At 33.3% G+C, this 18,729-nt stretch overlaps 1 pseudogene; it reads left to right on the forward strand.

Annotated features, from left to right (window-relative positions):
• Positions 1-16,590: 16,590 nt before the first annotated feature.
• LOC120134262 lies at positions 16,591-18,446 on the forward strand (annotated as a pseudogene).
• Positions 18,447-18,729: the final 283 nt, after the last annotated feature.

The raw sequence follows: 18,729 nt of genomic DNA on the forward strand, positions 1-18,729 counted from the left end.
TATCATTTTTATTATTAAATTTAATATTTTTATCAAAATAATTAGAGTGCAATTGTTCTCATAGAAAGTCACGTACATCCGCCCCTACAAGCATGCTCTAAAACCAAGCAAAGCATCAGCGTTGAGTTTTTATATTATAAATAGGGTTTGTATTTCAATGTACTATCAACACCGACGACACTATACACTAGGGTAGACAAGAGCCTAAAAATTGGGATTGTCTCAGGAAAAACGGGCTAATATACGACTAATATACGGTGTTACAGGATACATTATAATATATTTAACAAATTCGGTTTAGCGCTACCTGAAATATCGAGTAATAACAATGTTGTAGGTGGAAATCATGAAGAAAATATTAAAAAATTTGGCAACCGGCAAACTTAGCTTGTCGGTTTGTGTCGATACAAATTAAAAATGTATCGGTCCATAGCAATATAACAGGTAAAAATATGATAAAACCGGTGTCATTATGATAAAACCGGTAAAGTGCTATCGGATATATTGAAAGTGTCGATAAATTAATATAAGTGTCGACACTTTTGTAATTTAAAAGATAAGAAGTTATAGCGCCTAAAAGGTGTAGATACTTTATAAAAATATGTAGATCAATGGCAATATAACAGGTAATAATATGACAAAACATGTCTCGAAATGATAAAACCGATAAAAAGCTACCGGATATATTGAAAGTGTCGATAAATTAATATAAGTATCGACACTTTTGTAATTTAAAAGAGAAGAAGTTATAGCACCTGAAAAGTGTCGATACTTTATGTAAATGTATCGATCCATAATAATATATCCGGTAATAATATGACAAAAAGAGGTCTCGAAATGATAAAATCGGTAAAAAGATACCGGATATATTTAAAGTGTCGATAAATTAGTATAAGTATCGACACTTTCGTAATTTAAAAGAGAATAAATTATAGCGCCTAAAAAGTGTCGATACTTTAAGAAAATGTATAGATCCATAACAATATAATATGTAAAAATATGATAAAACCGATATCGAAATGACAAAACCGGTAAAGCGCTACCGGTTATGTTGAAAGTGTCGGTACTTTAATAAGTACGCGTAAACAAGTATCGACACTTCACATAAAAGTATCGACACTTATGTAATTGTATCGATTAAATATAAATAACATATCCGATGTAAATATAAAGGCATAGCTAAATTTCCTCTGAAAATAGATATAGTTTTTGAAATCGAAGCGTAATTGTTGCTGCATTTCAGAAGGCGTTTCTACGTTGAAGTTTGTTTTGTTTGTTGTTGCATTTCAAATCGAAAGGTACGTTGTTGAAACCCTAGTTTTTTATTATTACAATAATTAGGGTTTTTATGTGTTGTTATTTGGGGTTTTCGAAGTAAAGAAGTATTTAGGACCGATTACATGTAGAAAGTGATCTTCTAGGTATATGATAAATATCTATACTTTTATTTAATATTATAGGTAGAAAATGATATTATAGGTTGTATAAATGTGCCGATACTTTGAGTATTGAGTGTTCCCATTCGTTTGAAGGAAATAGGGAGGTTTTGGGACCGATTATTATATAATATTATAGGTAGAAAATAAATATGGATACCCGTATATAATATTATAAGTAGAAAATGATATTTGAGGTTTGTATAAATGTGCCGACACTTGTTGTAGTGGCCATTAAAATTCTATTGAAAACTAACCGTTTTACCACAAGAGTGGTTATCGATTTTTGTATACAAGTATTTGATTTGATTTGCGTAAACTGATATATGAAGGAAAAATGAAGTCAATGGGTGGAAAGCAACCAAAGGGTGGATATATGTACTTCTAGTAAGTATCAATTTCTTTTTTGTTATTATTGTTGAAATGGTAATTGGATTAAAGTATTTAGGAACTTTAAATTGATTACAAATTTTAAATGTTGACAGTATGGATGAATGCAAAAGGATGAAGGAAGATGACACACACAGCGGTTCGATATGTAAAATGAAATTGACATTGAGTATTATTTAGCATTAATGTATTGATTAAGAAACGTTTATGCTTAATATTAGGTGAAAAAAGATGTGAGGTTGAAATGGAATTCGATGAGTGATGCTCAAAAGGAGCCTTACATCACACTGTCAAGGAATGATAGTAAAGAATACAAAGAATGGAGGAAAGCACATGAAAAGAAGGTATTCATTAAACTTGTAAATACTTTGATACAAGATATATAAGAACAATAACATTATATATTGTTAAAAAATGTAGGATGTGTCGACAAAGTGCAGCATAAAAAGGGTGTATTCATTAATTGATCACCTTAAAATGAATGATCAGTTGAATGTGCTGAGTGAAATGGGGTTTGGATCATTGATAGGAGTAAATGATCGACCAATTCAGAGGGAATTGTGTCGATCCTTGATGGAGCAATTTGATGTCAAACAATGTATTGCTAAATATGGCGATTATTCATTCCCTCTGGGGGTATCGATTGCTGCAGCCGTCTTGGGGGTACAAAACAAAGGCAAAAGTGTTGTAGAAGTCTATAGGAGTAAGAACTGGAAAGCACTTGCCTCCAAATATGGTTTGAATCATAAGGTGACATATGCTGAAGTTGAAGAGGATATCAAAAGCGGATCTTACCGGGGGGATGAGCTGAAGGCCCGAGTTCTATTGTACCTTGCAGGGATATTTCTTTGTCCAACGGGTGATACGTCAACGAACAAGGACAATATGAAGCTCATTTGCGATGAAGGCTTGAAGGGTGAATTCAATTGGGCTGGATATGTCCATTCGAGATTGATTGAATCAATAATCACCTTTCAAAAGGGCAGCCATAGATACCTCAAAGGGTGCATAGCAATCTTAGAGGTAACTGAGTTGAAAAATGTTTTTGTTTTTTTATATAAAAAGATGGTATAGTTATTATATAAAATGATTAATTTTATTATAAATGCAGGTTGCACTGTTCGATTATTGGTCAGGTTGTGATAGTTTGTCGGCTTATGAAAGACGCGGAGTGGCACGCATCCGTGCATGGGGGAAGGAAGAGGTGGTAAGAGTGATGGCGAAGTTGAAGGTGGATAGACCAAGGAAGCTAGAAATGGTAATAAATGAAATTAAATAATATTAAGAATATAATCAATTCTTAATACAAATTTAATTTTCAAGGTTATTTTCAAGGACGTAGAGGAGGCAGAGGAGAGGGAAGTAGATATGGTTGGAGGGGTGGATGACGGTCAGGGGGATTACGGTCAGGGAAAACAGAGTAAATTCGACATTTTGATGTCTGAATTGGCTGATATTAAAAAAATCGTTTTTGATATTCATTAAAGACAATCAAGAGTCGAAAGACACATGAAAGGAATAAGATGAAAGTGGAAGGAAAGATAGATGTATTGGTGAAAAAAGTTGAGGTGTTGAGTGGTGAAGTTAATATGTTGACGGGTGGAAAAATTGATGGAGTTGTCAAGGAGGTTGTGGAAATAAGGAGTGAACTTTCGGGGGTGAAGGAGGTGGTTAAAAAAAACTTGGATGAAGGGGGAAATTGAAGGGTGAAATAAAAGAGATGAAGAGCTATGTAGAGAAAAAATACGATGAACTGAGAAAATTTGAAGAAGAAAAGATTGAGGAAGAAGAAAAGATGGAGGAAATGAGGAGAAAAGATGTCACTAACATCTATACATCGGAGAGTGTTATAGATGCATATTTGGATTCGGAATGTCCTGCACCCCAGAAGAAGAAGCAGAAGGTAAGTTGAATAAAAGATAACTTAATTTGATTTTTATCATGTTGTTGTGATACAAATTTGTAAGCAAAACTGTAGGTTGTAAAAGCGGATATTCCAATCGGAATTGAACCGGTCGAAGCTGCAATTTGTGATTATTTATGGAATAGTGAGTTAGAATCGGGGTAAGTCACTTATATTGCTTTGTGAGTGATATTTAAATATTTCATGAAAAGATATTAATCATGAAAAGATATTAATCCTAATGATTCATACAGATATACTGTAATCTCAATGGGAAATCAATACGCACAAGTATCCGACATTGCAACGTTGAAGCCTATGGAATGGGTTGGCAGTGTGGTAAGTAGAAATCAATTAAAAGACAAAACCTATTCAATATGTTCTGATTGTGTAATTAATTTTGTTAGGTTATTGATTTGCTCGCCTGGACAATATGCTACGATTCTAAAAAGTCAGGCCGGATGATTGGCTACATTCCATACCACTTAGCGGTGAGTTAAATTAATAAGTGTTGAAAAGTAATGTTACAGACGGTAAATTAATAATGATTGTCGCGTAATTGCAGAAACAGACGTTGGACAACAACGGTAATGTTGAGGGTATTGCGAGCTTTTGGGGTGCCATGTTGCCTAACTATATGAAATTCACCAACTGTGAGAAGGTAAGACACCATACGAATAGGCTAAATGATGTTTTTGGATATATAATGTTGAATTTTGTCAAATTGTGTGTGAAATTTGTTGCAGATTATGATCACAATAAACTATAATAATTCACATTGGTATCTGTTGGTGTTGGATATGAAAAAATGTGTTGGAACTGTATATGATAGTCTGTTTAAATCTGAAGCAGCTAAACAGAGAGTGAAAGATGCCAAGAGATTGGTATGTATGAAATGAAATTATGTAAATTATAATGCATAATTTGTATGGATCATAACTTCATATTTTTTAATGCAGATGAAAATATTAGATAGTTATAATGAGAAACACATTTGGGTAGAAGCATGTGGCTCTCTAGGAAAAGTCTCCTTGCAAAGATTCAAATTCGTGGAGCATAAGATGACTGAACAATTGAATGGATATGATTGCGGCATCTATGTGATGATGTGGATGGAATCGATCGGTTCTAGCGGGGCTACTGGTGATTTTGTAAGTAGAATTAAAAATTAGTTTGCCGTTATATTGTTAAAAGTCGTAGATTGAATGTTGTGGTTTACAATACTTAAACGTACTGACAATTTGAATATAAGTTGTTGGAGAATGGGATCGTATGCGAATATTAAACGATCTCGTATGCCACAATCAAAATCAACTAAGAGAGAAGATGACAAAAGCTGCCATGCTACACAAGGATAACAAAAAGAAGGGATGATGTAAATGTAGGGTTAATTTTGTATACGATTTATAATTTTGTATGTGAATGTAATTATGTATGAGATGGGAAAAGTTATCAATTGGTTGTTGTACATGTTTCTTATACACAGTAGGATTCTGCATTATTCCAAGTGTCACTAACATAATTGTCATCATGTGCGGGACTGAATGGCCATTCCATATCTAGGTATGTTCAATAACTAAAAAATGCAATAACTTTAAAGTAATAGGTAAATTTACAATGTAGGTGGTAAAAATAGAAAATAACACTGAAAAAATTAATAAACACAGATTTGATTCCAACATTTTGTCCAAGTATACCGGTTTATGAGAAAACAGGTGTACATAAAGTATCGACACTTGTTTAATTTGTATCGATCCCAAAAACATCGAGAACCATAATTATAATGTAATAGGTCTATTATCAATCTAACCGGTCTAAATACACCGGTTTATGAGAAAACAGGTGTACATAAAGTATCGACACTTGTTTAATTTGTGTCGATCCCATACTTTGTGTCCAGAATGATTTCCTTACCAAGTGCATGGAAATGTGTCGATACATTTATAAAACGTATCGATCCCAAAAACATCGAGACCCATAACTATAATGTAGTAGGTAAATTATCAATCTAACCGGTCTAAATACACCGGTTTATGAGAAAACATGTGTACATGAAGTATCGACACTTTTTAAATTTATGTCGATACTTTGTGTCCAGAATGATTTTCTTACTAAGGTCACCATAATGTGTCGATACATGTATAAAAAGTATCGATCCCAAAAACATCAAGACCCATAATTATAATGTAATAGGTAAATTATCAATCTAACCGGTCTAAATACACCGGTTTATGAGAAAATAGGTGTACATAAAGTATCTATACTTTGTGTCCAGAATTTAAATGGTCAAAAAGTGCACACAAAAGTGTCGATACATTTATAAAAAGTATAGATCCTAAAACAATGAAATTCATAATTTGAATGTAATAGGTCATTTTGCAATGTAACCGGTACAAATATACCTATTTAATTTTAAACAGGTCATCATAATGTATCGACACATTTTATAGTTGTGTCGATACATTTTTAAATTACTCGCATTTTTTTCATTCATTATTTATATGATACAAACTCCAAATCGAAAAACCCTAAACCTTACTAAACATAAACCTAAAGGCAGAAGAGAACTCATCGATTCCGACGAATACCAGCGTTCATAACAGTTACGATCAGATATTCAGGTAAATTTGTCGATATTTTGCCATAAATTAGGGTTTGTTTGATTTACAGATTGGTCACTTTTGTTTCCTTAATGTGTTTGTGTTCCAATGTAACAGCATCCACACCGAAAATGGCTCCAAAATGTAAGTGTCAGACTCGGGGTTCTTCTCAACCCAGCTCTTCTCAACCCACCTCTTCTGAGGATATCAGGTCGTTCGACACTGAGAACTTTAGATCCGATGCAGAGAAAGAAAGATGGCAAAGGAGTTTTAAAGTAAGGAAGATTCGTCCCGAACGTGTCATTGACCTGGGTTTCTTGTTCGATGGTAAATATGATTTTAGTTTTAAATCAACATTTACATCGTGGGGTTGGCTTGAATTCCTTGGTGTATAACCAACATATTACCCCAACCTAGTTAGAGTATTCTACAACAATGCTTCCTTCCAGTATGAGCCTAATAAGAGTAATATAATAGGAATTAATACCCAAGTCATGGGGAAGGATATATATATATATCTCCGGAGACTATTGCTTCGGGTATAGGTGTCGAGAATAAAGGGGATTCAGATGAAACTGACTTAGATACTACAATAAAACGGGTTGATAGAAATAGCCTAATTAACCTAGATGTAGAGGTGAGAGTGTTTCACAAAATGCTGACTTGGTTTATTCGGCCTTCTGGGGGAAAACATTCAACGATTCGAGACAGCGATTATTGGTGGATAGCAAAGTATAGATCCAAAACGGCTCCAAACATTGCTAAACTGATGTTTAAAACATTTGTATATATGGTCACAAAGGGAGCATCAATTTCAACTTCACTACCATATGGATGTGTCATCCCATCTGTTGAAAAAGGAAGAAGTTGATTTTTCGTTTGACGCCCCTGTTCGATTAACCCGTAAGATTGACATGTTATTTATTAAAAAAACGGGATATGATTTTGTTGAAAAAGTCGGTTGGAAGCGTGTCAAGGATGTCGGATTGGATCTAGAGAGGGAGGACAATGAAGACGACCAACCAATGGGAGACGGGGGAGGAGACGCAATGATGGAAGAAGCTGCAGAAGCTCCATAAGCTCAAGTTGGACAGGATGTCACAATTACGACAGTGATGGAATACATGGTCAACTTTCGGGAGCATATTGATTCCCTTGTGAGCGGAATGTGAGCCGATATTTCATCATTGCGCGAGTCTCCATGTTGCGTAATGAATTACATCAACGACATCAAACGAGTTAGGTAATTAATTATTTATGTTTCTAAACATTTACACGTTCTGAAATGTATTTTATTTTCTTTTAACAGATGTGGATATCCAAGCGGTCAATGAAGATGACGATGAAGATTATGATGATGATGATCCAAACAAATATATCGTGTCTGCAACGCCGCCTTCAAGAAAACTAGTAATTTTTGATGTCAATGGTGTCCTTGCTTACATCCCAAGACATCCAGAAGGTTTCAATTCTGTTAATTTGTATCCATTATTTTAACATATAAGCGTACAACTTTAATCTCATTTTCTTCATGTTGCAGGTGTTATCCTCAGGAATGGATTATGTGAATTTATGCAATTTTGTACACAGAATTTTGTTGTTGCCATTTGGTCATCCAATATGAGGTTAGAACTATTTAGTAATTCAAATTACTATAACCAAAATGGTTAATATACAATTAAATGTTAACATTCAAACTTGATTACAATCTCAGGCATAACATAGACCGTGTACTTGATAAACTACGTTCGTTCTCTGACCACTTTCTATTCGTTTGGGTAAGATGATTGTCATTACACTTTTCTAACTTTAATTTGCCTAAGATCCCTACATATTTATGTTCGACTGTTTGAAACAGGATCAAAGAAAGTGCAAAACAACAAATAAGTTTACATACTGTAAAGATCTCAATGATGTTTGGAACAAGTTTACTGATTTTAATGTCTTAAATACACTGTTGGTCGATGATTCACCGCGAAAAATGATCCATAATCCGGTAAGTTACAGTTATGCCATATTTTTCCAGTTAAACAGTTGTTCATATATTGATTGATTAACAATTTATGTTTTTTATTAGATAAACAATTACATATGTCCACATTCTTTCGACGCTGCTTCCCATTCGGATGACGATGCTCTAAGTATGACAAAAATTTATTCCTGATTATGCTCATTTAGTTTCTTGTTAGTAAAATTGCACCTGATTAGTTTGATTATTGAAATTATTTATATATTTCCTCAGACAAAGGTGGTACCATACGCGAGTATTTGGAAAATTTGTTGAAGGCGCCTAATGTTCCGGACTTCGTTAGTGATAACCCTTTTCCATCAGATTAATTTCGTTGTAGGTACATTATTTGAACATTGTAATCCAGAAATTTGTTGTTTATATATGTTATGGTTTGAATATATTTTTTCATTCCATTCAAAAAAACTAAATCATATAACACAGTAATTGTGTAATTGTGTCTTTTAATATGAATATTACATTATAACATGTGACTTATACAGTAAATATTCCATTCCATGTGACCACTATGACAACCCATCAACTTACAATTTGAGTTTGAATTTAAATATAAATTTTGGCTCCACTATAAATATTAGCCCTAAACCGAAATTCCATCCATCCAAAAAATAACTTACTCAATGGATGCATATGGAGATAACATCAAATTCCATTGCTAAGGTAACAATGTTACTTATCTTTTTTCAAAACTTGTTGAAATATCAACACTAATTATATCAAGTGTCCATAATGTGTCCATATTTGATTCTTTGTACACCGATACATTTGAGGATTGTTAAAATATCAACACTAATTATATCAAGTGTCCATAATGTGTTTTCCAAACAAAACAAGTTCACAAATAAGTGTCGACACATTTATATCAAGTGTCGATCCCAAAAACATCGAAACCCGTAACTATAATGTAATAGGTCACTTTACAATGTAACCGATTTAAATTTACCGGTTTTATGAGAAAATAGGTCTACAATATGTGTCGACACTTTATTCATTTGTGTCGATACATGTTGTCCAGAATGTATTTCCAAACCAAGTGCACGAACAAAGTGTCGATACATTTATAAAAAGTGTCGATCCTATAAACATCGAAACACATAATTATAATGTAATCGGTAACATAATAATGTAACCGGTCTAAATATACTGGTTATTTAAAAAAAGGTATACATAATGTATCGATACTTTATACATTTGTGTCGACACTTTATGTCCATAATAAATTTTCCAAACAAGTTCACAAAAAAGTGTCGATACATTTAGAAAAAGTGTCGATCCGAAAAACATCGAAACCCGTAATTATAATGTAATAGGTCACTTTACAATGTAACCGGTTTAAATTTACCAGTTTTATGAGAAAATATATCTACAGAATGTATCGACACGTTTTAAATTAGTGTCGATACTTTTGAAAATTACGCGTGTTTTTTTCTTATATATACAAAACCCAAAATGAAAAACCCTAAAGGCAGAGAACTCTTCCACTCCGACGGTGATGACATTCAAATAGAGCCCCAGCGTATCAACATTGAAGAAAATCGAAAGCGACCAGTAAGTATCAATGTATTCATGTAATTGTTCTTGAAATGGTAATTGGATTCAAGTGTTTAAGATCTTTTAATTCATTACAAATTTCAAATCTCTACAGTTTGACTGAATGCAAAATGATAAAGGAAGCTCATAATCATGTTGACTGTATAGCTAATAAAACACCTTTTTAGGGTCCAAATGGTAAGCTACGAATTGGTAAGACAAGCTTTCTTTTAAGGGTTTAGGGACTGAATCCCTACAACATAAGGAGTACATGATTGAACATTACATATAATAGTTGTATTCAGTTGTTGAAGAATTGTTTTTAATTTTATATGAATATAGTTGTAATGTTCAAACATGATTGAATGATGTGGTTAATTTTCAATAACAATAGGTTGTTGTACATGTTTCCTATACACAGTAGGAGTCATGTTGATACTTAGGATATATGGAGATTGTTGTCTACATTATTCCAAATGTCTCTAACATCATGTGCAGGACTGAATGACCAGTCCATTTCGTCTTCAAAAAAATCAGTTGAAGTAGGTTGCGTGCTTGTATTCAAACCCAGCTTGACTTGAGGACATGTTAGTTTGTTATGTCCCTCACCGTTGCAGAACCCACATCGCCTAATTTTCTTCTCGACCTTGTTCTTTGTTACTTCTTTTTGCTTGCATTGTTTTCGTTGAGGGTCGCGAACGTTGTTTAATACACTGCTCCGATTGACTGAATCATTCAAACCAAACGAGTTCTCAAATTCTTCTGTTAATCTTTTCATCTCACCTCTTGTGGTTTTGAAAGACACGTCTGTCTTTGATGCAACACAGCATAACATACTTGTTGTTGCACGTAGAGAAGCAAACCTTGTCATTTGCATTATTTCTGGAGGCACATTAAAATCAACAAAACTGGGTGCAGAAGCCTTCGCATCCTTAGTCCACCTAATTTGAATCAAAGACCTGGGCAAATATGTGTAATCCAAGTGCTTCAAAACGTGAAGTTGATGGCAACATGGAAGTCCAACTGTCTTGAATTTTCTGCATGAGTAATTTAGGGTTTCCGTACGAGAATCAAAACTAATTTCAAATGTCCTATTTTTTCTTTGTACTTTTTCAAATAAAAATATTGACATTCATCTGATAATGACTCAATCTCTTCCTGAATCCGGTACAATGTCTCCCGTTGAAGTTCTTCTTGGAACGCACGAAAAGATTCGCGCATATAAATCTCAGAAGCATGACTTTCAAATTCAACCAGTTTTGTGATCAGGAAGGGCTTCTTCTGGGAACTTAAGTAATCCGCTTTCAACTCGTTCAGACGCATTCTACTAATTTCATCTTCAATTGCACGAACAACATCTAAATATGTCTTCTTGTGTTTCAATTACATCACCGAAGCATATGTAATCTGATCTCGGTGTAGAATCCGACCAAATAAGATTATGCAACGCCCTTGATTCGTCTACTGAGTATGTCACAAAAAACCCGGGATCATCATGTTTCTTATAATCAAAGTAAGCAATAAGCGCATTCACATCCCCATCGATGATTTCCTTTGCTTTTCCTATTTGAAGTACATTGTAGAGGTCTTTATGTGTAAATCCAACATTATGATAGCCCCCTGCCTGCTGCGTTAAATAGTTCATTACTTGTGACGTGCCAACGCCGACCTCTTTCAATGTTGTTGCCTCATCGATATCAGCCTTACTTACAGCTCTATTAGAACGCATAAATGGTTTCATAGCAGGTGTGCACAATGCATGATTATGTTTCTGATAAGACTTACTTATAACCCACTGATCGTTTGTATTTGTTGTTGTAACTACGATTCTAGCCTTGCATCCTGTTATTGTGATTGGCGTATGAGCACATTGACGGTCAATGGTAATGACTTTTGATATTCGAAACCCTTCTTTGGAACAACAAAATTCTTGTATCTTCACATTCCCTTCCATGTCAAGCCGTGTTGTTCCCCGACGTGCACTAAACCCATGTTCTCGTGCGAATTCCTTGTAAAAGTACCAAGCTTGATCACGTGAAGAGAAGAGCTTACCAACCAATATGTCAGATTCATCAACATTATGTACTTTATTGTATTCCTCGGTTGGCTTAACATTGTCTGCATCAGTATGATCCATGGCAAAAATTTTGTTGTGCAATTTCAGTGGTCCCAACATGAGTTGATGGAGATGTATGTAAGTAAAGGTTCATTGAACAATATGTTTCAGTGGTGCTTTCAATAGGATGTGGTATTGGTAGTAGTGGTAGTTGAAGGGTGGGTACAACATTAAATTTGCAGGACATATTCAGGTATGTACAATAACTACATAATTCAATAACTTTAAAGTAATAGGTAAAATTACAATGTAGGTGGTAAAATTAGACTATTTTAATGACAAATGATATAATGTAATAGGTAAATTGACAATGAAACCAGTACACATATACCGTTTAATTATAAAACAGGTTAACATAAAGTATCGACACTATTAGATTTTGTATCGATAAATATAATGTAATAGGTAAATTTCCAATGTAATCGGTAGAAATATACCGGGTTCATGAGAGAATAGGTCTACATTATGTATCGACACTCTTTAAATATGTGTCGATACTTTTTTCCAAAATAAAGCACAAACGAGTTGCACGCATAAAGTGTCGAAACATTTAAAATTGTATCGATCCTGAAAACATCGAAATCGATATTTATAATGTAATAGGTCAATTTATAATGTAACCGGTTTAAATTTACCGTTTTTATGAGAAAATATGTCAATATAAGCGCTACCTATTACATTATATAAGAGCTACCTAATTTGTTATTGTACTTTATAATATTTTCGGTTAAATGCCTATTTTATTATATAAGCGCTATCTATTACATTATCTAAGCGCTACCTAATATGTTATTGTGCTTGATAATATTTCCGGTTAAATGATATAACATAACTGGTCTAAATTTTAACCGGTCACTTGTTTAATCGGTCACGCCGTTTTTTAGGCACCGCACAGCAGAAGTTCCCCTAAAAAATGGTAAATATGTAGTCAAGTCCTTAAAAGTTATAAAATTATAGTTAAAATATGTTCCAATCCCTATACATTTTGTTCAATTGGAATTTAGTCTTCATAATTTATTTTTAGGAATTCACTCTCTCTACTTTTATTTTGTTCACTTGAATTTTAAAATTTAAAAGTTAATATAATAAATGTTAGATGTATGTATTATAATTTATGAACAGAGGTGCAAGGTTTGCATTTGAATTCCAAATATGTTATACACCAACTTTTAAAAATTATAAATAAAATTATAAACATTTAGCGAGAGATTGACATGTGTTGGGATGTGGTTGTATTATATTCACAAATAATTTTAGTATTTTTTCTATATTTTCGATTAATGAATTAGTTTTATGATCTTAAAATTTTAATATGACTTCTCAAAAATTCGTATTTTTTAACATAAAATTTTACGTTAACTTTATAGATACTCGGTATAAAAATTTAAAATTGTTTGTAACTTTTACATGGATAAAATATTTGAACGTTTAGTTGTTAAACATTTAATGGGAATTTGGGTCGATATTCTTATCTTTTTGGATTATCAAAATGCAGTGCCTTAAAAGCACAAAACCCGCAAGATTTATTGCAATAGAAGACAATAATATTTTTCATGGCGGGAGAGTCTTTACAAGTTTTGTCATTAAGCATCTCAAAATACCAAAAAGAAACCTCATAATCCGCAAACAATTTGTCTCTTCTTGCTTGATCCATGCAGCTTTCTTACAACTCCATATCTTTCAAAGATTACGAAACAAAATCTACTAAGAATCCATGGAATATTCTTCACACAGATTTTGTAGCAAAAGTTATAAACATTATACGCCTACAAATACACACAATTAGGGATGGAAACAGATGGATCAGAGTGATTTTTTGTTCAAATCTGACCGGATCTTATAATAATATAATTTGATTTTGATCTGATTCAAATTTAAAATATCTCATTAATCTTTAAATCTAATCTAAAATTTTGATTGGAAATCTGATTACGTTTGGACCCAATTTAATATATATATATATATATATATATATTATGTAACAATTCTTTTTATCAAAATAGACAAAAATTAAATAAAATAATAAATTTTCAAATTTAATAGCATAAAATTAAAGTGAAATTTAATTTTAACGACTCTTATACTAATTTTTACATATGTTTTATCAAAACGTAATTAATAATATATAAATATTAAAAGAGTAGTTTTATAATCATTCCAGGATCAGACGACTTCTCCTTAAACTCGATCCAACTCGGTTAACTTTGTTAAAAAGAAACTCAGTTAAATTCTGATTTTTTTAAAAAATATATATATAAATCCATCATATCATAACAAACCTATCAAATATAATACATATTATATATATAGGATGGCCGGCAAAAAGAAAAAGTCTAGCGAGATAAGGAATGAATTGAAATATAAACTCGAAAGGAAACAAAGGATTCTATCAATGATGTATCGAGAGAGGTGTTGGGTGCAGTGACACTACTTAGAAATTTTAAAATCAAATATAATTTATTTATTTTCTTTACATTTTTATTAATAATCTAATTTTATATTTCTTGAAAATTTTCAATATTAAACCCTTTAAAATTTTAATATAACTTTTTAAGTTACTACTTTTAACATAAATTCATATATATTCCTCCTTGAATATAATGGCATATTATATATGGAATGACCGAAGAAAACCTATAGAAGCAAAGTCTGCTGCATGGTATAAAATATATAGAGTAGCTGAGCTGACATAATAGGCAATATGCCCCATTCTACATAATGGGAATGATATCGATGTTGGAGTAGGTGGAAATCCAACTCATATTCAACTCGGATTGTCCACTCCTTGTCTCTCTTTGAATATCATTATCACTTAATATCCTTTTGCACCATCATTGCTACAGTTCTTCAGATGTTCAGATATGTTCAAACCATATATAATTCATATTTTATTATGTTACGGAATTGTAAGATACTGATAAACGGTCAATTGTAAATAAAATAAAAATACACAAACATATAAATTTATGTGAAAAATTATTGATAGTATTATAAGATGATTGAAAAATAATAACCCATCCTTAAAAAATATATATATATATATATATATATATATATATATATATATATAAACATTAAACCCTAAGCACTAAACTTTTTTGATACATTAAATTCCATTATTTGTTGGTTCAGCTCTAGGGATTGGATCTGGTACCTGATCTGAGAGATTGAGACCATTTAAATCATGAAGACCATTGGGCCATTTTTGTTTTCGTCCTTGAATATAGATTATACAGCCCATTTTATTTTATCGTTTTAAGAGTAAAGTACAACGGTGGTCACCTAACGTCTCAAATAGTTCTATTTTGGTCATCTAACTTTAAAATTTTTATTTCAATCACTGAACTTTTCAAAATTTTAATTTCCAATCACTCCACCAACATTTACACATTTTTGTAATAACTAAATAATAAAAAAAGTAACCCTTGTACTATTTAACGGCGAGTGACTGAAAATTAAAACTTTAAAAGCTGAATGATCATAAAAGAACTTTTGAAAATTAACTATTAAAATAAAACAAAATCCAAAGTTGGATGACCACCCTTGTACTTTACCCTTTTGAAATTACAAATTCTATAAAATTTAACTTCTTAATGTTGGATCCTCTCTATCCATAAGGAGGTAGAGGAGTGAGGAGTAGATAAAATGATCATAGCCCCTTTTTTTAGTTTTAGTTAAGAAATTTTATAATGATTTTTATTATTGAATTGTTGATTAATAACTACTCGTAGATTGAAATATTCGATTGACTCGATTGATATAATTAATTATAAAATAATTTTTTATTGATCTCGTTGACATGTGAAAAATCATATAAAAAATTCATAATTTTTCTATATTTAGAAGTGTTTTTATGGGACTTAAACTATGAACGAATTCTTTGTACGAAAACCGATTTTGTCGGGCCAAGACAACGTTCACTCATAGGCAACGATCAACCCATTGAGCAATCCAATGGCGGAGCCCATTTTTACTATTGGACAGACTGCGGCCTTCATCAAGCCCACTTCCATTTATTTTATCAACAGAAGAAGCTGATAGCCGCTCTCGAGCTTGTTCCATTTTTTATTTCACTTTCTCTCAGATCTCGAGGTATTAGCGTTCAAAGTTTTGTAGCGAATTACATTCCAAGTTTTTGAATTTTTTCCTTTAGTTTTTTATGTGAATGACTGATTTCGTTTGGTAATGCTCAGGGTGTATGAAAGCGTATTGATTTAACTTCAGTTTCTGGCGATGATTGAAATGGATTTCCACATGAAAAGACATTGTTGCGTAAATCAAGGCTGGAGTCTCGAAAAGAGCTCTTCTTGCCAAAACCCTGAAAATGGGGTTTTGGAAAGAAATACCAAAGGAGCTCGAGAATTGGCATGCTTAAAGTTCATGCCTTTGTTCATGACATTGTTCCTGATATGTTTTATCATCCAGGGTTAACTCTTTTTTATACTCTTTCGATTTAGAATTATATAGTTGGATTTTTAGTGAAAATTGTACGATGCTTGATTAGCTTCTATCTATATTCAAAACTTCAGTTTTGCTCGTTATGACATTGATTTGGCTAAGGACTGGAAATGAGTTGTTTGGAATTTTGCAGAATATTGTTTGTTGAAGAAACATGTCTCATCGCAAGTTTGAGCATCCAAGGCATGGCTCTTTGGGATTTCTCCCAAGGAAAAGAGCCTCTCGCCACAGAGGAAAAGGTTTTTTCTCTCTATGTTTCCATTTAATTGTTTTATAGTTAGAAAGTGTTGATGTTATGTTTAGTAATATTGTTGGATTATCCTATCATTCAAATGGTTTATAGCATTAGCCGTGGCCAAGTGGAAACCCTTTTAGTTTAATAGTTTGTCGTTTAATCCTACATAATCTCTGATGCAATGGCTGAGTGGAGCCCTTTTCCCTATCATGTGCAGCTTGCTAATTTAAAACATTTTAAGTCGCTCTGGCTATCTTAATTCCCTCTATGGTTTTGTTAATTAGAATCTTCTGAGTTTTTTCATCTCCTTTTGTGGTAGTTCAGTGAAGGCATTCCCAAAAGATGATCCTACTAAGCCATGCGGACTAACTGCATTCTTGGGATACAAAGCTGGGATGACCCATATAGTGAGGGAAGTTGAAAAGCCTGGATCAAGTAATTATTTTTTCTCTAGATCATGATTTTGAAACCTTGGAATTTATGTGCTTTTTTATGTCGTTCTCCTCCATGTTTAGTTGGTTAGTTTAATGTATTTATATTTTTTCTTCCAGAACTTCACAAGAAGGAGACTTGTGAAGCAGTTACTATCATTGAGAGACCACCTATGGTTGTTGTTGGATATGTCAAAACTCCTCGTGGTCTTCGTACCTTGGGCACTGTGTGGGCTTAGCATCTGAGTGAAGAGGTGAAACGAAGGTTCTATAAGCATTGGTGCAAATCTAAGAAGAAAGCTTTCACCAAGTACTCCAAGAAGTTTGAAACTGAAGATGGTAAGAAAGACATTCAATTGCAGCTGGAAAAACTGAAAAAATATTGCACTGTGATTCGTGTTTTGGCCCACACTCAGGTATATCCCCTCAAGTAGTTCTGTAATTTGTAATTATGTTTATCCTTCCAATTCTTGACGGTTGAACATTTTACCTTTATGTTTTTCTGACTTCTTTACATCTTTTGTTGTATATTGTTGCAGATAAGAAAAATGAAGGGTTTGAAGCAGAAGAAGGCTCATTTAATGGAGGTTCAAGTCAATGGTGGAACTGTTGCCCAGAAAATTGACTTCGCTTACAGTTTCTTTGAGAAACCTATTCCTGTTGATTCTGTGTTCCAGAAAGATGAGATGATTGATATCATTGGTGTGACCAAGGGAAAAGGGTATGAGGGTGTGGTGACCAGATGGGGTGTTACCCGTCTCCCACGTAAGACCCATCGTGGTCTTCGCAAGGTTGCCTGTATTGGTGCATGGCATCCAGCTAGGGTTTCCTTTACTGTTGCCAGGGCTGGCCAAAATGGCTACCATCACCGCACCGAGATGAATAAGAAAGTGTACAAGCTTGGAAAGGCTGGACAAGAGTCACATGCTGCCATGACCGAATACGACGGGTAGCCAAGCACCCTTATCCCAACGTTCTATTTATATTTGTATGCTAACTATTGCAACTGAGGCATTTTTAATACCTCCTTCCCTTTTCTCCAAATTTCAGGACTGAAAAGGATATAACCCCAATGGGTGGATTCCCCCATTATGGTGTGGTGAAAGAGGATTATTTGATGATTAAAGGTGGCTGTGTTGGGCCAAAGAAACGTGTTGTGACTTTGAGGCAAACCCTTTTGCACCAAACATCTAGGGTTGCTCTGGAGGAGATCAAGCTCAAGTTCATCGATACGTCATCCAAGTTCGGCCATGGTTGCTTCCAGACGACACAGGAGAAGGCCAAGTTCTATGGGAAGCTCAAGGCCATGGTGGCTTGACTCAGGGACATGGTTGTGAAAAAGTATGGGGAAGGATAAAAGAAGATATATGATATGAATTTTGTATTTTGTCTTGTTTTTCAAGACGAGCTTTAGTGTGCTTTCCTTATGCACGATCATATTTTAGAAATGTTTTACATGAGAATAGGAGACAATCATCTTTTAGAAATATGTCCTTATGCATGATTTTGAATTGCCCCTTTTGTTTTTTAATATTTGTCAAAAATAAATTATTGAAGGGCTTTTATTCACGTTTGAATGTGCCGTTGAATATAAATATGTA

Source organism: Hibiscus syriacus, unplaced genomic scaffold (genome assembly GCF_006381635.1).
Source record: "Hibiscus syriacus cultivar Baekdansim isolate YM2019G1 unplaced genomic scaffold, ASM638163v2 tig00110597_pilon, whole genome shotgun sequence".
Classification (NCBI taxonomy): Eukaryota; Viridiplantae; Streptophyta; class Magnoliopsida; order Malvales; family Malvaceae; genus Hibiscus; species Hibiscus syriacus.